Raw genomic sequence first — 23,835 nt, 5'->3', positions numbered from 1 at the left:
CAGTTTCAATGCTCGCAGCAAATGGAATTTGTTCCTCTCTTTTTCTTCTTTTAGCTTCTAATGTTTTCTTCCTCATCTACTTTTTCCATTTCTTTCCATTGCCTTTTCTTTTCCGTACGAGAGTCCTAGCGGATTCGTCTCGCTCCACGAAGAACGCTCGTTACGAGTGACTACTTCGTAATTGCGATTATTATCGATCTTCCGGAGATGCTAGCGAGATCATAGTAATTTCGCAGGTCGGTAGTTCCCCGTCTCTGAGTGGTTTCTTTCGTTCTCGTTCGGAGTTGTTGCGCGCCAATAATATTTTCTTTGACGGTATCAAAATTTATTTCCTATGGAAGTTTTCTATATTATAGTACACATTTTGATTAATAAAAAAGTAAATTATATCAGAGCGGTTGATTTAATTAAAGAATGACATTGTTAACAAAGCTACATTTATCTGTACTACTCATTAATCCTACCGATTCACATATCGCGAGAGATGATAACGGAATGATTGGTTGCTTTCGACGTTTGAGAAATTGCATCGGATATCAAAGTATCGCGCGATTGTGTTCGAATGTCGCGACGAGAGAACCGACACGATCCAAAAACTCACACCTTTTCGTGAGCTGAATTAATTAACGACTACCGTGGCGAAATCAAGGCCACGATATGATACGCCCGGATTCGGACGAAGACCCTGCCGCTTTTTAATAGCCCCCAGCAGTAATGATCGATTACTGGGTTGCGTGCTAGGAGGTACCACGAGGGGACGACATTGTCGCGCGATTCGCCCAGCAGGCGACTCCGGAACATCAAATGCGACCGCTCGTCGTCGTCCAAATTATTATTACCGTTCTACACGGTAACACCCGTAGGCCCGCAGGTGTAAAAGCCGGGCCCTGCGTGTGCGGCCGACCGGCAGTACACGCACTCTCGCGCATTCATGGATTCCTCGTAGCGATAGCGTGTAAAAGCATACTCCCGCGTGAAAGGGCTTCTAAGAGAGCTAATGCGGCCGATCTGTTTCTTTTCGGCTGTGTAATCAAGGTAACGCGGGCTAAGTACCGCTGGTAGAGGAGGTGACATTAAAAAATGGCGCGAGAAATAAAAATTGGACTCATTTACTGAGCGTGGTATTCCCCGGAGGTCATCCAGGAATGAATACCAGCGCGATTTCGGTCCGGTCATTATGCAATATTGCGTAAACGTAAAACTTTTGAAAAAAATTTATATGTGTATACAGTCGTACATTGTTTATCGATTCTGTTAGTTTCAGCGTAAAATGACGCATTTAAAAAGAGAAAACTATATAAATTATTTTGCCAAATGTTTTTTTTCTAGTATGCCGGAAATAAAATCAAGAACGATTTTTCGGGATTGCTCAAGAGAATCGATCGAAAAATATCTTTAAAAGTTAATAATAACGGGAAATTAACTTTAGCGAGTCGCGCCGCCGTTGTCGAATCGAAAGTTAAGAAAGGTCGTCGAACAACCGCCGTTTCTGGGTGTAGGTAGTTGAGAAAAGGACGGACAAATTACTCCCGGCTTAATATGACAATGTGCCATCAACTTTGGCCTACACACTGACAGTTACCATTTCATACATCTTCTCTTTCGTATCCTGATCTCTAACCCCTCTCATATCGAACCCCATCGTTCCGCAATTTCAATCTCCCGTCGTTATGCCTGGACCACGTGCATGCGGAGGGTCACGAGTAGATCAAGAGCGATATAGACACGATATATCTCTGTTCGTGCTTTATCAATGCTTTGATTTTATACATTTCGTTATTATTTATTGTTAGTGACTTACGTATTAAAAGTTATACGTATAACTTTTTTAATATAAAATTAATTTCCATTTTACGGAATATTTTTAATATTGAAATTTTTTTAATTGATTTTTAAATCTATCTTTATAGATATAGATGTATAGTTCATTCGAAATTAATTAATTAATTAATTATCTTTAATTTTATTAATTTTATTAATTCACGCGTAGTCTGTTCGATATAGATTTCAATTACATTTCGTGATATGTAATATATAAAATAGCATAGGCAATACAGATAATATTGATTCAACGTTAATGTCTCGTAATTAAATAACAATTAGCGAGAATAAATGATCGTCCCGAGATGCGTAGGTATACGAGCGGCGCGCGTGTAACTGCTCTTGATATATGATTCTATAACCACGCATTGTGCCCGGGACGAAATTGATCCTGGAATTAGGAGGCGAACGAAACCGCTCGTGCGATGAAAAGTTGGTTCGACCGAGCGAGGACTTTTGTCTACCTATTTATTTGTCGGTGAATGCGGGACGTACTGGTGGACGCTCCGCTTGTTTCGCGAGGAATTCGACAAAAGCGCTAATGAAGATACCCGCGACCGAGGCAATGAATACGAAATGAGATGCTCTTAGAAAAGTATCGGTACAATGAACCGCGGCCACGAAAAGAGTCAAAGACCCTGGGGCGTTCGTTCGAGTTGTAGTCACCGGACACTTAAACGACGTCTCTCCTTCTCTCTTTGCATCCTCGGATCCTCCCCCTACCAACCTCTCTATCGTTTCGTCTGTGCCCCCTTTCGCGCTTGTTCTCCATTTTCGGACGCGTGAGAGATATCTCCGAATCATTAACGGCAATTAAAACATTGATCAAGTGGGAGCCCTACGATGTAGCGGAGGGACGTACCTGGTCGAACGTGAAAAGGGTTTCGTGGGGTCCGGAGGATGAGCAAACCCGAGGGGAAGGGAGAGGACCTCATGCGGCGAGAGAATATTACTTCGCAGGAGGCTACGTGGGCCTACCTCTTCTTCTTCTTCTTCCTCCTCTTCACAAAGTTCACCTTCTCTATCTCGCTCGACATTGTACATTTCTCTCCTTTCTCTCTTTCTCTCATTCACTCTGCGCGAAGCTCTATGGCTGCTGTCCTTCTTGTCGTCACAGTGTCTCTCAACATGTCCTTCGCGTAGACACAGCACCGTCAATTCTTCCGCGTGACTAGAATAGTCTTAATGATTATCGTTAAGGGAATTTCTCTATTAGGCAATCAACTATAACGTGTTATATTTAATTGGTGCCGGTGCGAGTATACGTGTACGTAAACGAGATCGATTAGTATATTCGTGAATAGCCAATTACGCAATCCGGTTGAATGTTTCCGGATAAGCTGGCTCTCAGACTTCTTGTACGATCGAGCCGCACGATTTAAGTAATTTCTAAACGATCGGCCTTTTTTTGTGCTCTATCTTGCTCCCGCTGCGCTCCGATTCACTTCATTGGATAAGCGATTTTAAATGCCAACCGCGTAATTTGTATCGGATATAACTCGTCGATTAAATTGATCCAATTTGTAACACAAACATGTAATACGGGCACAATTTAAAATGAAAAAAACAAAAAAATAAATCTCACATTAAGCATTTCGCATAATCTAAGAGCTACCAGTTTTTGTTATTCTTTATTTCAATCTAATGGCATTTAATCGTCAATTAAAAATAAATACCATCGTATTTAAGATCGCGGTAAAACAAGAATACATTGTGCTCTTCCGTTTAGAATCGCATCATATCGTATCACGATATAAACGATTAGCTTACATCGGAGATTTCTATCGAAAGAAAGATGGACGATTCGGCAACATATTTTTTTTTTTTTCATCGTAGTTTTTCTGTACGTCGGATAATAAGTTATGTAGGACTAAGTATCTAAGAACATAATAAACAATGCGGGGATGAGAGAAAGAGGTCAATAGTGACGTGTAGAAGCTACAGAGGGGAGAGATATGAGAGGAGTTGGTAAACAAAGAGGTTGCAGGGGGAGTGTCGACAATCGTGTTGTCATTTCTCAAACAGTCGTGCCGCCGTGTTCGCCTTCTCCCTCGTCTACCTTTGGCGTCTTTTCTACCCGGCTTCTCTCAGTTTCGAGCGGAATCGTCTGTCGTGTTCCGTGCCGCGTGGTTATTTATTTAATATTGTCACCGATCAACCAAACGGAAAGGAGAGAGAAGGTAAATAAACAGAGAAAGATGGACGGATGCAGCGAGAAAACGCCGGAATTTCGTTGACGACTTCTCCGAGAGAGATCGATGATGTATTCTCATTGCGCGAGAGATGAGTCGTCTCTACGTGCCATCACTGCGATGTCAACTGATAAGTAACAACGTGGGTGTAGGAAGGTACGAGGAAATAAAACTTTTTTTTTTTTTTTCATTTTTTACCTTTGTGATCTATCATCGAATAAGATGATTGGAGAATTGTGCAAGAGAGAGAGAGAGAGAGAGAGAGAGAAAGAACGCAATAATCGGCAATGAACGTGCAAATGTCAAATCGCGCGTTATCTAATTGGTGATCAACGATAACTACCGGTAAGCAATCAACGATTTGACGCAGCCATCGATTTTCGGCTGATCGACCTTCGAGGTCAATTCTAATAGCGGAACCAATCATTATATAGTTACGACAGAGGCGTACCATGATATGTATTTAATTGAACGTAACGCAAGGTCGACCATTCGAATTGTTTCGCGTCGCTCTTAACAAAGTGCTCGTTCTCACGTCTCCGACGGGGGCACGGGAAGGGGAAAAAAGGTACGGCGTGTGCATCAAAGGAATTTAAATTGGCATCTGCCGAGTAAAGAGCCTGGAATTACTGTAAAAGTCTCCGATCCTCACCCACGCGTGTTTATTACCAGACTCTTCTTCTTCTTTCTCTTTCTTCCTTTTCTCACCTTTCTCCCTCTCGCGTTCCACCTTCTTTTTCTCCTCGGCGCTGGGGTGAACGGTTTAGGTTAAATTCGTGAGGTAAGCAACCCTCTTATTTACTTTACCGGCCCACGGAGATCATGCGCACTCGATAAAATTCGACTTCGAAAGCATGGCTTCTTCGTCTTTTTCTTCCTCTCGCGATCCAGACTTTTTTTGCTTTCTACCAAAAAGATAATGATAAATTTTTATATTTATATAACTATTCTGATTCACAAATCGATTGCTTGGATCGACTTACATCGTACGGTATTACCTTCCTGTTTTATTTATTCTCTACTCTTAAGAAAATTGGCACATAATACGTATAACGGTACTTAAATATCGATAGAAATCTGGTATTATATATGCAAGCGATGTACAAAACAATCGCAAATTATTCGAGATGTTTATAATATAATCCATTTCATTAAACAATTTCTTTAAACAATTTCTAAAAAAATTAGGAGTAAAAATAAGTGTTTTTCTTTTCAATGCATACAATATAATCAGAATATTTTAAAATAATTATAAAGATTATAATCTCCAGGATGAATTCATTCAACCGAGTCAATATACATATAATTATGCTAATTAACATTAGACCGTAATAAGTAAAGTTGAATATTTTGCGATTTGCATAAATTACAAATGAGATAAGAATATTATATAGCGGTATAAGTAAGTTAGATAAATATATGCTTAATAAAATTATCGAAAGTGCTCAATAAGTGGCAACTATTTTATAATAAGATAAACATGCGTACTGCTTGTACCGCGTATATCAAGTCCTTATAAAAAATTACAAAACAGAGAGAATGAGGCATGAAACCGACTCCTTCCAGATTAACATAGCCTGATGTGTAAGTTAAACTTGAATTCTTTCTTGAGTTGGATATCGGCGCAAGCATGTCGCTCGAACATCTGCGCGTAAATGTCCGAATCGAGCAACGCGGAGCCACGATAGTTTGCAAAGAGAATCGGCGGTATTTTTCCTCGTTGCGTTCCTCGGCACCTTGTCTCTCTTGCCTGGCGGCCATCGGTGCCTTTTACGCGAGCAAGAGAGGGATTTTCGGACGCCCCGTATCTGATTATTTACCGGGACGGACGATCTTGATACTCGCCGCTTCGTTGGCTAAATGCCACGGGGGAATAAAACATTGTTTGCCGATAGGAGTCGTGGACGCGGACGAAACCGCGTGATATACAATGCCGCTCGCCATCATTATTTATGCACCTTCTCTCTCTTTCGATCTTTTTTCTCTTTCCCCCCCCCCCGTTCATTTTGTCGACTTTTTCAGCAATCGACGAATCAGGCGCATTGAAACAAACGAACGCGTCTCTTAAATTCTGTTGTCTCCCTCGAATACCGGTAAGCCAAACGATAGAACTCGTCGAAATTCGTGGATATGCCGCGGGATGCAGTTTCCCTTGCATCTTGTTCGAGATCGCGATATTTTGAATACCGTGATGTGGATAACGTTAGGTATATCAGATTTCCGCGAGATTTAGAGAACGATGTATCTTCGCAATGATATAAAAAGTAGCAGTGTGCGAAAATTGGCTGATGTGTAATTCTTTTTTTTTTTTTTTATTTCGCGCTTGAGTCGGGACGGAAGCACAAAATGATGAATATTTCGCGGTAGCAATCAGGATTTATTATTTCGGTTAATCAAGACCGACGTTTTCTCTTCACCAAATCGACGGATATAAACGTCCGTGAAATCCTTGGCGTGATCCCCGAGGCGGAATTCGTCGACATTTGCTGACGAGTCGTGGAATGTACGCTGCCCCTCGTGGCTCAGAATCGAACCCTTCCTTCTGAGAGAGAGGACGAGCTATCAACGTGGTATTTACAGGCTCCGAGTTTTAAAGGATTGGTCGGTACTCGAGTGACTTACGAGGAGCGTTTCGCTCGATACGAAATACATTCCACTTGAAGCGCGCGTTAGGGAAGGAAGATTTATTGGATACGAAAGACGTTGCGGCGAACGAATGGCTCGGCATTAAATTTTAAGGAAGCATAATTAGTATTGTGGTGTCGGAATATCTCGGTATCGGTACGCCGCGCATCTTGTGCGATAAAAGCTCCGAATGTCTTTTGTAATATGGTCGTAATCATCGTACATTGACGTCAGCATATTACGGCATATTACTACATATATATTGCGCTATACATAACATGAATTTTAATGTGAATGTCAGTAACGAGAAAAAAGGATGTATCAACGTAAGAAAATTATTTCTCGAAACAATAAAAGTATATATGATAGATGTATCGATTTCGTTTATTCGATTAAAAATTAATTGTTTCGATTGCATTCTTTAAATTTGCTTAGCACTTGCAACAAAATCTCTTATTAAATCTCGAAAACAGATAAATCTGCATTCGTAGACATTAAAGAGAATCGTAACATTTATTTTGATTTTTGCGTCCATCTCTCTCCGTGATTCGTACGGGAGCAATTTCGCTGACGAACGAACGTCCATCTCGTCGAATCGCTCGCGTTAAGAAAAAGGAATTCGCATTCGAATCTCGCAAAGTGTCTTAGAGAGAGATCTCGATCACACGTAGATGGAAAGACGCGAGGTCTGCCGCCTCGTCATTCCTCTCATCCACTGTCTCCCTTCCACTGTCGTACACACTTTCGTCGTTATTGTCACCGACTGACCTGTTCTTTTTCTCTCGATTCCACCTTTCATCGCCGAAAAGGCGGAGGACCTCGACTGAAATTTCAACCAAACATACTCCTCATGGCCGACTCGGCAGTAAAAAAGCGAACCCGCGCGCCTTCGTCCGCCGGTCTGCAACGTGAGATAAAGACGGCAAGAGCGATTGGCTTGCGCATCGTGCCTTTTTTCTCGATTGATCTTCTCCTCGATTTCTTTCTCTCTCTTCCTCTTTTTCTCCCTCATTTCGGACTTGTTGTAAATACGAGATGGAGCGAAAATCGGAGAGCGAGCAAGAAAGAGAGGCTGAAAGATCGAGGGTTAACGTAGCGAGGGAGAAAGTGGAGGGGGGAGAAGGAGGAACACGGAGGAACACGTTGAGTTGAAGGAAGAAGTATACTAGCGGAAGAGAAAAGAGAGAAGGAGAGAGGGTGAAAAATGACGTGAGAGTACGTGGAGGCGAGCAGCGGGCCACGGCCAAGGCCCTACCTAAATGCGGGTCGAGGCGCGGGCGGGCCGTTGATATCGAATTTATCGGGTGTCAGGTTGCAACCGTTCGTGATTCTATCCTTAAGCACGCATCTACGGCGTTTTGCCGAGCCAACGCGTCCGCAGAATCGCCGGGGACTTCGATTCGATTTGCTACGCTTCGAGAGTGATGACGCACCGCGTAACATTAGGGACCCGCAGCTTTAAGGGACTCCCGATTTCGTCTCACGTCCGTCAGGAAGGTGTCGGCCGTTTTGCATAATAGAACGCCCTTAGAACTCCTGCTGCGGTGTTCGCGCACACTTTGATCCACGTGAAACAGCAGTATTCCCATATCACGAGAGATATTGAAATAGATAATTTCTTAATATATAAAGTTTAATAAATAATATTATATCAATATTTCACTTGAAAATTTTAAATTATGATTCAGAGAGAGTTTACATTTCATTTTTACGATTTTGTGAAACTATAGCTATTTAAAAAAAAAATATATAAAATTGTATCTTTATATATAGCTGTTTATTGTTAAAAACGCTATTACTCATATACTTACATTCTCAATGGAGCATTATCGAGGCAGACAATCGAGTTCACGAATATGCAAGCAACATCACGTGTTTCGCTGCGCGTCTCAAGCACGCAACACGTGGAGTTATCGAGGGTTGAGTAGGTTGAGAGGAAGGTCGAGACACTAGACAGATGTTGATTAGGTGGTGCTCGGGGCATCCTTTCTTCGATCTCCACCGGCTTCTCCACTCTCTCTTTCCATCTCCTTCTTTCCTCTCTCTCTCTCTCTCCTTCCCGCCAACTAAATCTCGTTCTCCCTTATTCTCTTTCTCTTTCGTTCGTTCCACGTCTCCTTTCGGTCCCTGTACTCTGTGCCTCAGTCAGTCTCGCTGAGTCGCTTCTGTTTTCAGGCACGAAGCACGCGATTCTTGTTCGCATGGGTAACCGGCACTACCACTATCATCACCGTTATCGTTGTCGTTGTTTGTCCGTCTGTCCATTACACTTGGCTCCTCGCGCGGCCGAAAAATCCATGTCCGATAAACGCCCGTTTATCGCGTGTACCATGTTGCTATTAATATCAATCGCTAGAGTCATTTTTTCACCCACACCCCTACCTGTCATCGTCGGGCGCAAACCATTGAAGAAATTATTTTTGCCGAACCAAAGAATTGCGAAAATTTATTTTTATTTGGGTTGGAATATTTGGGATTGCAACCTTAAATTTATGCGAAATTTGTTGATTACGATAATTAATAATTCTTCCACGTAAATTTGATTAGATAAAAAAGAAATGTTAGTAAAAACATATACAATTTTTTCTATTAGCGCATTTCTACGACACAGCAATAAATTACGTAAATTGCAGAAAGAAAATTATTACGTATATTTTAAATTTTATCTTTATTATACCGCCTTGATTCTATGTCATTAGAAATTATTTTACGTATTCGGAATTTAAAAGATCTCTAAGACATCAATTGCACATACGGAATTTCTATTATGAGAGATCTCTCTCTAAGTTTTACTTAACGTTTTCAATGTAAACTTTGTGGAATGATTATCACAGACATGGCAACGCGAAGCAGCACGTTAATTATTCAAGCCGGTCACAGATAATTCCCGTAATATACATCGAGGTTCGAATGAAACTATAAATTACGTTGTCGCTAGGGCCATTACCGATCGAGTCCTTAGCTTATCTGGACGTTAATAGGAACCTGCGGAGTTTCAAGTATGATTAACGATCTCTCTTTAAATACCTTACGATAATTTACATATTACAGGGCATGTCTTAATTTAGCACTACAAATCTAGAAAATAAATGTCCGTTTCTCCTAAAAATTGTAGATGTTATTTTAATTTTTAATTAATACTTTAGCCGAATTAATCATGTTGGTTTTAAAGAATTTGTTTCATGGTTCTCCGTTCTCATCAAGAGATGAAGCGATGACTGCATAATTTTTAATAATGTAAATATTGTAAATGATAACACCATCGTCACGTTTACTGACTCGTTCTTGTGAATTTATAAATACGCGAGTTAAGAACGATAATGATACAAGAGACCGTGACAGAAGAGACGGTTTATAAATAAGCGTATTATAGCTGTCCGATATATGACAAGTAATATTTTCCATTTTTACGAGAATAACCAACCGCGAGCCCCGAATTAGAAATATAGTCGCGGCGCAAAGATAGAAGGAAGAAATGAAGTGATTCGTATGCGAACCATGAAGATACCGTAGCCATGGCCGCGGTGCCCTTTTTACGACCGGCATAGAAGAGAAAGAGAGAGAAGAATAAAGAAAAATGCAACAAGGACAAGAGAATAAGATTGTGCGGCGAGGTTGTCCCACCTTCGCTTCTTCCTTCATCAGATCTCGGCGTAACCGGAAGCGCGCCGACTTGGTGGTCGTTACTACGAGATGTGATTTTACTCTCGTTGGCATTCGTCATACTGCGCACTCGCACAATACACCGTCGCTATGCATTCTGCTTGACGCGTTCATCGGCGAATTCCAAAACCATCGCGCGGACTCCAGCAGAATTTCAATATCCGTTTATGATATGTGCACGTCGAGATGAGGTCACTCGTGTCACTCGTGTGGCGCAGTTCTCAGAAATGAATCCCGACAATGTCAGATTTTTGATGAAGAGATTAGGTATCAGAGGCATTGTAATATTTTCATTTTCAGCTCGTGTTTCTATCACGCGTGCACTGCAATTCTAATATCGCATAGTTTGAAAAAAAATTTGAAGACATTTCATATTTATCTGGAAAGTATTTTTATAAAGTGAAAACAATAGCATACTATTTTGAAACTGATTATATTATATCAACAAGTATTTAAATTATATGTTCTAATTTCAGAAACACAATCATTCCCTTATTGACAGTTTCTTGAATATCCTACAAATATAGTGTTGTGATCGGCGGTAGCTTCGAGGCCATAGCCATTGACGATAAAATGACCGGATAGTCGTAAATTTATTTTTGCCCATCTCCCTTGCCCTGCACTGATTTTTCCCATTCGCATCCGTATGGCGCGATCCGTAATTCGCCCGCTATCATCCTCTTCTACTCTACTCCGCCCTTCTTCTTTCTTCCCCTCTTCTTTTTTGCAACGCACTTAAACGTGCATCGCACTTTGCACGCGAGCAAGAATTCATGGAAGGTTAAAATGCGGAGAAACTCGAAGGATGTTGCGGGATCACGTGGGGGTTAAAGATGCATCCGCGGTGAAACCGAAGTAGAGGGACACTTGAGAAGACGTTTCGCGAGATCGTTCCGTTCAAAGGGAGAGCCGCGAAGGGAAGCAGTGCGCGAGAGCGAGAAACGGAGATCGTTACGAGGAGGAAATTACATCGGTGCTCTGGACTCCATCGGATTCCTATTAGCAATAAAATCGGTTGGCAACCGAGCTGTGCGCATGATACAGCCGGCGCAGTTTGCCACTCGGTCTCGATTCGGTGTACGTCATTTCTTAAAGCGGCGCTTCACTTGCGATGCATCACCGATAATGTTGCATCGATTACCGGGTCGGTGCCACAACGCGGGGTCGGATTGAGAAGGAGGATCGGACGCAACTCGCCGACGAGCGATCTGTCCCTGTTTGGCGGATGTTCGATTTTAACGACCGCGCGCTCCGACGCCGATTGGCCGTTGCACGATTCATAGTTCGGCGTAATCGATACGGCCATTGAGACGTAAATTAAGAAAGGGACGGTAGAGAGATGGGCGAATAGTGGAGAATGCAAAAATCTGGAGGTAAAAAAGAGAAAAGATTTACGGAGACACTAGGAAATAAAGTTTCTTGCTTCGGCGTCTAAAGTGACCTTACAATTAGCGCAGTCTGAGTTTTGGATATACAAGAACAATGCCGATAACATTCTTTAAAGTGCACGGATATTTTTCGTATATATAAATTGCATTATTTGCAATAATAGAGAGAAGAGGCGCGAGATAATTTTATAATTTGTTATACAAACGAATGAGTTGTTAAATTATGTAAACGTAAATATCAGGGGGGTACGACCGTGAATTTCCGAAAGAAGAGATCGCATCGTGAAATGAAGGGACACACAAGAGAAAACAACGAGAAAGGGAAAGAAGAATGAGAGGACAACGCACGCGGTTTAGACCGTGCATACGTAATATCTGATTCCACATTCGAGAGAGCCAAGAGGAGAATACCTTTCGATTGTTCTTGTTGTCCCTGGTGAAATAGAGAGAGAGCACACGAGAAGGTTACGAGAAGGAGCAAACCTTTCGAAGTAGGAGGAAAGGTGCTTCGGAACAAAGAAAGAAAATGACAAGAAAGAGAGAAAAGAAAAATCCCCGCGCGATGCGGGGATGGTGATTGTTTTGTCGGTGACATGATAATACTTAGCTTAAGTATATTTAAAGAGGACATAGCGCGCTGGATCTAAGGAGCTAAAAGTGAGGAAGAGGGAATGGCCTTCCGAGGATGAACGATATATAGGCCGTGTTGGTCCACGAGAAGCAAAGCGTGACGAGGATCGCATGAGGTGCATCTCCGTCCGGATCCTCATCCACATCGTCATTGAGCTAAGGGAGAATAGGGAGAAACAAGAAGCGAGAAAGAGAGTAGTTGGCTTGAAAGGAAGATGAGAAGAGAGAAGAAATGACCGAGAAAGAGAGGATCTGGCGGCTGCGCCAGCGGCGGCGGCTGCGCAACCTATTGTCCTTGTATCCACAGTCTTTTTCAATTCAAATTGGAGCCGCAAAAAAGCACAAGGCACGCACACGCATACAAATATATAATATACATATGGTATACACACACTGATCGAAGACTGGTCCATCGGCCCTACGCACTCCCGTCTCTCTTCTCCGTCTTTTCTTCCGTCTCTCTCTCTCTCTCTCTCTCTCTCTCTCTCTCTCGGACTATCGCTCGTTTTCGTTCACGTCGCGCGAGAGAGGGCCGATTCTATCGGACCGTAAATACCACCATCTCACACATACAGGTAGCGCGAGAGACATTCGCCTCTCCCTCTCTTCCGCATTCACGCATATATCGGTATAATGAATCGATGAGAAAGAGAGTTCGCAGAATAGATCTAATTCAAAACGAATACGTCTCTTTTCCCTCGATTCCCTTATTTGTATATCTACGAGAACAACGCGTTTCGTACAAATGAATTATACGAGCATATTTTCGTAAGGCTCAAATCACTTGGCCGGCTAATAACTTCCCAGTAACAGACATTGTATCGTCCCTTCGTTACGCGAGATCTTTTATTGCGCTTCAGCGCCGACGGCGATTTACATAACATGACCGAAAAAGAATGATGGTCGTAATAATTGTAATTTATGCGATTAACTCTCCGAAAAAAACCGGTATGCGCCGAAGTCGCGGTAGGCAAAGACCCCCTTGATCTGTCTTAAACCTATAAACGCCTTCCCAGGACATTTCTTGCGGCGCATGAGAGCGTTTTCTTTCATAAATTGTATTTTACTCTTTAAATTGTATGAGATGTGCGTATTATATAAGGAGAAATATTACATTATATTAAGATCAAATAATGAGCAATATACAACGTGCGCGGCATTAAGAGCAGCGTTCCTTGGCTCTTATATTATTTTTTTGCGCAAAGAAAATAAAAAATATTCAGTTAAAAATAAGAATTATATCGGCCTTGAGCCGGTTGCAGCGCAAATACTTAACATTCTCATTGACAATTAAAAGTTACATATATTTCAGCTAGGATATTACATGGAAAAGTACGCTTATTTAATTTACATTGCAAATATAACTAATTTGAAATATTTTGTTTGCTTTCAGGTAAGACATTGAATCTGCTCGATTAACCGGTCACGCACGAGCGCGCGTGTAGGATGCGAGTTATGTAAGTAACAAATTGCTTTTGTATCTATTGGAGAGATGAAATCTACGATACAGTTACGCGTTTGAATCAAAAGAATACGTTGAAGCAACTTTAATACGGCTCACCGTATTATAAAAAGATTTAATTGCCAATCGCGGATACTAGCGCGCTCATAAGCATAAATTTAACATCGATCAACGCGCGCGCGATGTCTTTTCGAATTTGGTACTGGAAGCTGTTGGCTCGGCAAAAGGATGAGAAATGCTTCGAGTCTGTATATTGGTACGGACGTAAATTGATCGAGGCAGTGACGATCGAAACCGAGATTCGCTATTAACTCGCGATATAATGATATTTATGCTAATCCCCTTTCTCCGAGCAGTCAAAGTTAAAGGAATGCCACGCTTATTAAATATCACGACACAGAGATACGGCACGATAATCCCGCGTGGCTGCATTTTTACATACGCTCGAGCGTTCTCAAACGCGGCGGTGCGCCGATTGATAATACATGAACCAAACCGAATCTCTCGGGCGCTGGCTATACTCGGCATAAATGGGCCCGGTCCGGTGACATAAAGCGCTACTAGACATTCGGTTCCCGTGTTTCGGACCGTGTGTTCCCGCGGCTCTTTTATTCGGACACTGCTCTCGCCCCGATGACATTCTGTAAGGAACGCAATGATCGGTTTGCGGGCAGGCGCGCCCGAGCCTCTTTGAAAGAATTATGGGTATGGAGGGTCTCGCGAGCGGTCTTTGTCTCACCCCGAGCGACGACGGGAGTAGCAACAGAGCCCGCAGATCTCGAGTTTGTCCGAGTTTGGTTTTGCAGGACCCTTAACCGTTTCTCCCTCGCGTCCGCCTCCCCCACCCCTTTCCCGTTCCGACAGTAGATACTTTAAGCTTTAAGGCGGTGCCGCGAGCGCCAAGTAGAGGGTCCTTGATCGCGGAATCGGGCCCCCAGCTCCGTGCTCCTCGCTTTGCATTTGTTTCGCCGATCGTTCGCGAAACTGGTAGAGGGCCCGCTTCCCCTTTCACATGTCTTCCTCCTCGAGACCCTTTCGCCATCGTCGCGCGACGTTCCTCGTCTCTCATTCTTCTTCTTTTCTATCTCGCCGCCTGCCGCTGCCGTTGTTGCTGCTCCTTCGTTTCTTCCTGGACAGCCACATCGGTCCCTAAATTACGCGGCGCGATGCGCCCGTCCGCTTCTGTTATCCAGTTGAGACGGTCTCTACGGGACGAAGAGCAATGCATTTCGAGTCTGTCGAGAGCACTCTCGTTAATTGATAACTGATATCTCGAATCTCCGCGACGTTTCACCGTAAAACCGTGTAGTTTGGGAGTCTATTAATATCAAGTTAAAGCGCCGACGAGAAAGAAAAGAGCAAAATCCGGAGAGCACAATTCACGAGTTCTTTTCGGTTACGGTCTATCGCCTCTTCCCCTCCATCGCTACGGTCTTTTTAATTATCTCTTTTCTTTGCTTTTCACATTTTTCTTTTCTTTTCATCTACGCGCGCGATGTCTCTTGTACGACGTTTCTCCGTCTCTCTTCCGACGTTCTTTCTCAGCCACCGAGTTTACCACTTTGAAAAAGAAAGACGGAGAAAGAGAGTAATTCTATCTTTCTTTTCGTTTGTTTCGCGACTAACCAAGGACCAAGAGGAACAAGGACAAAATTGGCAGAACGGCGGAGAGTACGAATCGTGCGGAGAAGCGAGTGAACGCGAACGCCGACTGTCGCGCGCCTTTTTTTCTTCCTTTTCTTCTTTCGCCGCAGCAGCTTCCACCGCTGCCTTCCTTCGTTGATTCGCTCGCTCGTCTCCATTCGTCCGTCTTTTTCCATCCTTCTTTTTTTTTTTAAAGTCTCCGCGCCGACTTATAAGGCGATTCCTGGCGTTCCGTCCGAAAAAAAGCAGGAACCTGCGCTGGGAATTCAGGCCTGGCCTCTCGCGAATCTGGAAGAAGATTCGCGCGATATCTTGGCACGAGGCACCCCTGGGCGAATCGTTGAAAACGACTTCCTGGATGACCTGACGTCGGATCGCTGCGTGAACCGCGGTAGATAGCTCGCGCAACACCGTATCATTCGTCATTCGACCCATTATCTTTGTAACATTATGGTATCGAATCGTTTATTCCGCGCGAATTCATCTTCTAGAGATTCATGTAATGGAAAATCATGTTACGTTGGTTTAAAGAGAGTTTGCGGCAACGTGAATGTACGAACAATAGAGTGGGAGGTGTAATAAGAAAATTCGACGTTTCGAGTTTCGATAACAATTATTTGCGACAATGCGCGATTATCAATCGTCGGGATTACATCTTGCGCATGATTTTTTTTCTTTTTTTTTTTAGTGGATGTACGTGGTCGAAGGAAACGGAACGCCCGGCACAGGCGACCGATAAGGAGCATAATGGGAAATTAGATGCGGTCCGACCGTTGCCACGAAGAAGGTACCGATCATAGAGTACGTGCAAAGTACGGGGTACCGAAGACAATGCATGGACATGTAATGACTAGGTTAATGGGAAAAAGGCAATGTGCAAACAAGGTGCTGCGAGTCTAAGATGATAGAACGCAGATACGCGCGTTGTTTCAAATCTTCCACTCTCATGATATCACGAATGTTAAACGTTATGCTGTATACATATGTATTAATTATATGTGTTAATTATCGTATAGTTGTAGAGAAAATTGCATCAATGATGTTTAATAAAACATCAATATTTACATAATTATCAAATATCACTTTTTCAAATGAGATCGAATAAAAATAATTTCAATGGTTCGATATCACACAGATATACAAAAGTAGCCTTATATTTTTATCTTTTTTTTTTTTTGATACTCTCGCGGGCCGGGGTGAAGATCCTTTGTAAGGTCAATAATCTTACGCGGCAGTTGTCAGGTCAGACTCTCGTCTCTCGGGGTGAGAGAAAGCATCGAGTTGCTCCCGCGAATCTCAATTCTTCGGGGGACTGAAGGGGAAGAAAGGCGGGGGTAGGTTAGATCTCTGTGCGCGGCCTGTGAGGCCGGATGTTTGGCCCGGCAACAATAGAGGGTGATAAATGTGCATGTCAGGGGCTACGAGGAGGAGGGAGGCTTCTTCTTCCACGAGCCGCTGCCCGATGGTGTGGAGGTTCTAGGTGTTTTTTTCTTTTTTACTTATCCCGGCAACGAGCCGGTATAAGAGGGCCTATCTTCATCTTGAAACGGGATACGAGGACGCCTGCGCATCCTAATGCCGATTTCGGTCGCTGCGGCAGATATACGTATATAGGAATTATAGGGCCTCCGCTCGTGGAAATTTTTAGCGGACTGACGCACGACGAAGTCGACGAATCGTCGCATGATCCCGAGGTCATGATTGTAAGAATCGCTACGAATTCCACGTGAGATAAAATTGTCACATCGTCGTTTTTCATAAACATGGATATTCTTTATAATAAATGCAATATGAAAAAATGTGTATCTACGCGAAAATGTGATGATACATAATAAATCTTATTTGCGATAACATCTCGATATAACGGACTAGCTCTAACCGCAAGCCATATTTTTAGATCTACTTTGTTTCTAATTAATATACGCGAGCCGTGAGGAGATTGATATTATAATTAAGATTTCCTTTGAATGTCTATGGCGTTCATTAGAGTCAGATTTTTGTGTAAGATCGCTATGGCGACGACGCGCTTTTTAGCGATCTCCACGTCCGTTTTTCTTCTCCTTGTGCGCGCGGAGATCTTATCGGAAACCAATTTCATAACTCAATATATTCGGGTAGAGATTCCTGCGAGTAGACAACGCCAATTAATTCGACGACTCGATTAACACCGATATAGCGAGCCGATATCGTCGACTTTATCACGTTTTAACCGTTGCCGTTTCTTACGATTAGCGGCCTTCCTCTTAGCGTAGCTTTGCCTCTCTCTGTCTCTGTCTTTCTTCCATGATATATACAGTCGATATCTTATTACATTCTGCGAGATCGAGCTCTTTTAAAATGGGCGCAATTTCCGCACTATATCGAAATGTAAAGCACGATAAATGCGATCAAGCGGATATTTGCTGTGGTTGCTTATTCAGTTTCACATCGAGATAATGGAAAATTTTTAGCAGCCTACATACTATTATCAATTTTGAGTATTTCGCGATGGTCATCTTTAATCTACGAATTTAAGTCGCATAAATTCTGTAAGACAAGCTTTTTTCTTTTTTTTTTTTTTAAGTAAGTAAGCAATAATTGTAAATGCAAAATTATTGAAGTGATTGAAATAAGAAATTCTACCTGATAAATGAATAAACTATTTAATACGATTGTATAGCATCATGTGGTCGCGCAATACCGGTTAGTCGACATGGTTATCCGATAATCTCGAGTTCATTGAAATGAGTACCGGGCATCAATTTTGCATACATCATACGATTGTATTCATTGGGCCGTGACAATATTGAGAAAGTAAAAGCAAAATTGTGATTAGAGTTGCGATAAAAATAGGTGTTTATTATTAAAGGATTTTGTATATCATTTCCAAGTATAATTAACACGAAATTTCTATTGGATTTATAATCGCATTAGCTTTTTCACACACGAACAGATTTAAATTAAAAATGAGAGAGAAACATAAAATATTGCTGAATAATATTTGCGTCTAATATTATTAAGATCAATATTAAATAATAAATAAATAAAAATTAAACAAATTTGGCAAAAAATTGTTGCACCGAATGCTACGCTCGTATCAATATCATACATTTATGATATCGAATTAATATAGCTATTAAACATGGCCATTTTATTTTTATCGGGCATGTTTCTTGTATATATCTTACGGACAGAAGTAGATGCATAGCGCGATGCGTGCGTGCATGCGAAGAGCTCTACATCGAGTTGCTAACGAATGTCACATAGCTGCAGACCGCCCGGTGATCCTAAAGCAATTATATACTCTGTCGCAGAGCCACGAACAATCTTTTAGGGTAAATTCACGCTATGTAATCCACAACGTTCCAAGTCGAGGAATGATCGCCGTGCAATCGCAGTATGACGTAAATAACATTGGCTAGTGTGTACACTTTAATTAAAACGTTAAAGAATATTATTTAACTGTAATGTGTTTGAAACTTGAATGGTATAAGACCATCTTTATGTGAATGACGCTTTATCATACTCATTTATGTGCTGGTATGGTTGAAAAATATAGTACATTGATAGCTTTCAAGAAATTCCGCGCGAAATATAAGGATAAGAACGTACATACGAGTGGGTGTGCATGCGATTCGTTTTATGCATCGTATTATAAACCGATTTTTTTGCATATTGCAATTGTTCGAAGTTTTCGCCGTTCTTGGTAAACATAACTTTATTTAATTGGATTAATTCGGTTAAGATTTGAAGTGATGGTGTTGGTGGTGGTAGTGGTTGTTGCGTGACGGCTATTGATAATATCATATGATGATAGATGATAGAGAACATGGTAATAACTGTCGTTTAATCGGCTTCCGGCATCGTACAGGATTATACTATGTTCACGAATCATATTTAATGGATGAGCCATCCTGCTACACGTTTTCAATTAACGTTTTGCAACAAGCAAATAGCTTATATTATCGTAGAGAAGTAGTACATAGAATAATTTTCGAAATGTGGAATTTCTTTATTTGTTTAGCGATATTTTTGTTCTGTATTGTAAATACATTAAATTATTGACGAAAGATTAATTTTTTAGTTAATAATATTGTCAGGCATGATTTGCAAGAGGAACAATGAATAATTTTGAGTCCGAGTTTTCTCTCTCTTCATTTTCTTTTCTCAACTTGTGCCGCTCAAATATAGTCGCCTTCCTCGTTATAGAAATTCAAAGAAGCATTTAAATGCGCAGGATGATTTGGTATGATAGCATCAAGATGAAAGTAAGTTAGAAAAATCTCTAACATTTATGGAAGGGAGATTATATCCTATGCGGGTTCTACGAAGTTTTCAAACGTGATAATTTTTCTTTATTGGAAGAGAGAAATTTTCTTTCTTATTTTCTTATTTAACTTACATATTTCACGATATTTAGAAATTTCCCTCGCAACACTTATTATCGACAAATCTGAAATCGGTGCGTGTCACATGACAAATTTCGCATCTTATAATTTGTCTAGGCTCGTGTCGATCTTCGGGGAGGTGGGGAGGACCGATGACGGTGTGCATCGATAATGCTAGTGTCCACGCAGGGTAACATCACGGAACGTGGGTGTCGATGGTCACAGTTTATTGAAAATTCCATCGGGGTGTCCGCAAGGTCCCGTTAGAATCGCACCAGGAGGTGGTCTACCATCGCGTCTTCATCGGTGGACTTACTTAGTGAAGGCACGCGCTACCGCTTGATTTTCATCTTTAGATAACTCAATCCTGCAGCTCCTCGGATTGCGTTGACGAATTCGGGGTCGCGACATAACGATTCGTCTTCCTACGCGACTCATTCCGACCATACTTTCTTCTGAGAATTTAGATAACTCGAAATGAATTCTTGAAGAATGCTATCTTGATACTACAATATTTGAAATAAATTGATGTCAACATTCCCGTGGGATTGTGAACATTTAAATCTATAATATGTCTTGTTTCTCGCATTAATGATGATAGTAAATTCTTTTTATTTTTTTTTTAATACAACGTGATCGAATCTTAGTTTGAATATTTTTAACGCGGTTTTTAAAAAATCTTTTTATTTATGATTATTAATTTTATAAATGTAATTATCAGCTGGTGTGTCAGTTTGATATTTGTCGAGAAGAACCGAGTTTTATTTAAGCGTATGATGTTTAGAGACAAGCTTTGAGAGAGAAGCCAAATAAGTGAAGAGAGCTAGAGGAGAGGACAGGAGAGACAACGAGAGCATCGATATTAATTATACAGTGCGCGTCTGGCTCCCTAGGCCACCTACGATTACTTGTTTTGCATAATACATATATACACTTAGCGTCAGGATAGCGAGAGGGTAGAGAGGCGCGCGGGATGAGGGCCGGCAAAGTATAAGAGCAAGACGCGATGGTGAACATATCGGGACGGGAGGAAAAGGGAGGATCTGGTGCGGATCGAAAACGAGGAACGGCGGAGAACGTGTTCGATTCCCACTTGGCCGGAATCTCCTCCTTCGCCTCTTCTTTTTTCTTATTCTTTTTCTCCGACTCGTCTCCGACGAAATCACGTACTATCGTATTCTTCTCGCGCACATATACACATACACACGGATGAACATTTCCCCTCTTTCTTCTTATTCGCGTTTTACTCGCTCCTTCTCCCTTTCACGATTCTTCTCTCTTTCGTCGCCTCTTCGCGGGTCGTCTCTGCAGGTCGAAGCGCGCCTGATTATTTAGGCAGCGAATGTTTAATCGAAGCATTGTATCGGTAGGACGAGCTGCTGACTTCCCCCTCGGTCGTTCGACTCCTCTTCTTAAGTTTGGTGGAGGAGAGACACTCCTCCTTCTCAGTCTCCTTCGCCTTATCCCTCTCGATTTCTCTCACGTTCCCTTCGTCTTCTTTCTCCTTCTACTCCACCTCCATCTTTACGTTTATTCGTTTATTTGCTGGTGGCTGATACCTCATTACCGCGACAGATCTACCGATAAGCGTAACGTTCTCGGAAACACACAATGCGCCGCCCCTCCTTGGAGACTGAGCTTCTCCTGGCGATCGGCGACAGGAGAGGAAAGGGTGGACGAGGACGAGGCGATATCGGGAGAAGGGATGCATGTTCTTTGCGTCGCTCGCACAACCTCTTCTTTCAATTCCCTCTTCGTCCACTTTGTCTCTTTCCTTTGTTCTCGTTGTCGTCATTGACTCTACAGAGAAAGTAAAAATCACCGCGTCTCCACTCTTTCCCGAATCTCCCTATCTCTCTATCGAGCTCAAAGTCTCGCTATTCACCCCTTCGTTCCCTGATGCATCCGATATATAACTCCATTCATTGCGTCGCTCTCCTCAACCCCTTCGTTGATTTATCGATTAATCTCACGCGAACTCACTCTATCTATTAGCGGGTTCAGGTAGTCATCTGATCAACAGAGAAATAAAACTATCTCGAAATTCGTGGGCATTAGTCGTGCGTACCTATTAGGGGAAGAATAAAAGAAAGCCGCTTTACAGATATCGGTATCTAACGAAAAGAGACGTCGAATACTTTTGCGAAATCCGATGAAGAAGGATAAGAAAGGACACGAAAGATATCACTCGTAGCTATTAGCTATTAGTGATAGTAATCCGAATGGGAATGGCTTTATGCTGGTTGACCAGAAAAAGAGAAAGAAGGAGAGAAGGAGAAAGAAAAAGGCGCTTTTATCGATCGCATTCGGCGAGTCTCGCGTATTTAACGCATCGTCGGGAATATCGATTGCATATATCATCCGGTCGAATTAAATTTCCATTTATTAATGATCGGTTGTTGTGATGGTCATGCAAGAAAGCGAAGAAACAAGCTTATATATCCATTGGCTAGATCATAGTATAGATAAATCGTCGTATAAAGAGAAATAATCGAGGAAGTATAAGTCTAGATCGCTTTTATCAGCTGCTGAATATGACGTATCGTATTATGATTATTTAAGGAGAACGGAACACATTATGTGCAAATGAGACAAATAAATGAATCGTTTGATTATATTAGGCGCTCTTGATTGTCATGTTAATTGTATCGCGAAGGGAATATAAGCTTTGAAAGGATATATCTGCACAACACGTCATCGATCTTTATCCGAAATTCCGGACGTGCGCTCCTGTTTCGGTATCTCGGCGCATATATCATGCTCATAATAAGATCCATTAAGCGAAGAATATTTTTCCGTCGAAAACTATGGCACAGCGTTGCATTGCCGCCTCGCGTCTCAAATGCGCCTCTCGCGCGCTAATCGAGATCTGCTAGGATAGACTGGCGACGAGGCAAGATAAATGGGATCGCTCGCTTTTATTCTGGATATAGCGGAGCGCGAGACCGCGAAAGTACAGGCAACAGGTAGCATCGAGATTCGCGACTGAAATCAGATCACATCGCTCGTATTACATCCAAATGACTCGGTATAAATACCAGTGTAAAAAAAAATCGAGAGATAGAGAGACTGTTCGTGCGCGAAGAGAGAAAGAGGAAGAGGGGGAGGGAGGGGCAAAGGAAGAGCGGGGCAAAGGGGTGGACGACTCGAAGGGTTAGTGGTTGGGCATTATTTATCGATAGCAATGAAAAGGTGGCGGTTGGTGCTTGATGCCGGGGGCTCATTATTCAGATTAACGTTACGCGCCTTTTTTCGCCGGCCAATACACCGCTGAATATTACTCAATAAATCATGGACGTCACAGTGCTAAAGACCCAAAGAAAGGAGGGTCCTTGAGATTTTTCAAATCATCCGGCCTGATGAATGCAACATCGTTCGTCGGGACCAGGAGCGTGGCCGCGCGGAGAGCGCGCCAGGAAGCATTTGCATGAGCTACCAGCGCGCCGCGCATTAGCATGAGTTAAAATGGTAATGATAACGCGCAATGCGCTCTCGATGGAGCATCGCGGGGATGCATCCGCGGTTGCGGATGTGGCGGGCGTTAAAAACGGCGTCGTACGTGGTGTAAATCGAGAATAAATAAGGCGTTGTCCGCGGTATCACATTTGCTTTCTCGATTATCATTTTACATGTATTTAATGTATGTAAATTTTTAAATTATGTCTTACTTTCAAGATTTATAAGATTTAAACTGCACTTTTTTCGTTTTAAAATTAATCTTGCAATATTTTAATAATAATAATAATAATATCAGTAATAAATGGCGTCTTGAAAAAGAATACAGATGACATTGTTGTGTGAAGATTGGTCGAGGAATATCATTGAGTCGTTTAAAAAATTATTTACGCCGTATCAATTGTTCCAGGAATTCTCTTAGATTTTTCCTAGATTTGGAGATCGGATCACGCGGGAACCAAATAATTATAGCCGCCTTTATTTTCGGCTCGCGATGGATTACGAGTGTTGAATATCGTGGCGGGTAGCGGGACATCATCATCGAGTGTGGGATAAATATCTAGGGTCTGTGTTCCGTTTAATTAGCA

The 23,835-nt window shown here is 42.1% G+C and overlaps 1 protein-coding gene across 4 annotated transcripts in view; it reads left to right on the top strand.

The window, feature by feature from the left end:
* The window catches only part of LOC126850731 (protein dachsous), a 289,588-nt gene that overhangs the window by 68,510 nt on the left and 197,243 nt on the right, over nt 1–23,835 (top strand). For 2 of the 4 annotated variants that reach the window (XM_050593983.1, XM_050593984.1), the window contains exon 1: nt 3,860–4,169. The exons of 1 other annotated variant lie outside the window; for it this stretch is intronic. The gene's annotated coding sequence lies outside the window, so the exon portion shown is untranslated. Of the gene's footprint in view, nt 1–3,859; nt 4,170–23,835 lie in introns of those variants that run through there. One more of the 4 variants, XM_050593985.1, reaches the window with a different exon arrangement.

This window comes from Cataglyphis hispanica, chromosome 7, assembly GCF_021464435.1.
Source record: "Cataglyphis hispanica isolate Lineage 1 chromosome 7, ULB_Chis1_1.0, whole genome shotgun sequence".
Lineage (NCBI taxonomy): Eukaryota > Metazoa > Arthropoda > Insecta > Hymenoptera > Formicidae > Cataglyphis > Cataglyphis hispanica.
The sequence above is the reverse complement of the archived record's forward strand: the minus strand, read 5'-3'. Positions and strand labels throughout refer to the sequence as shown.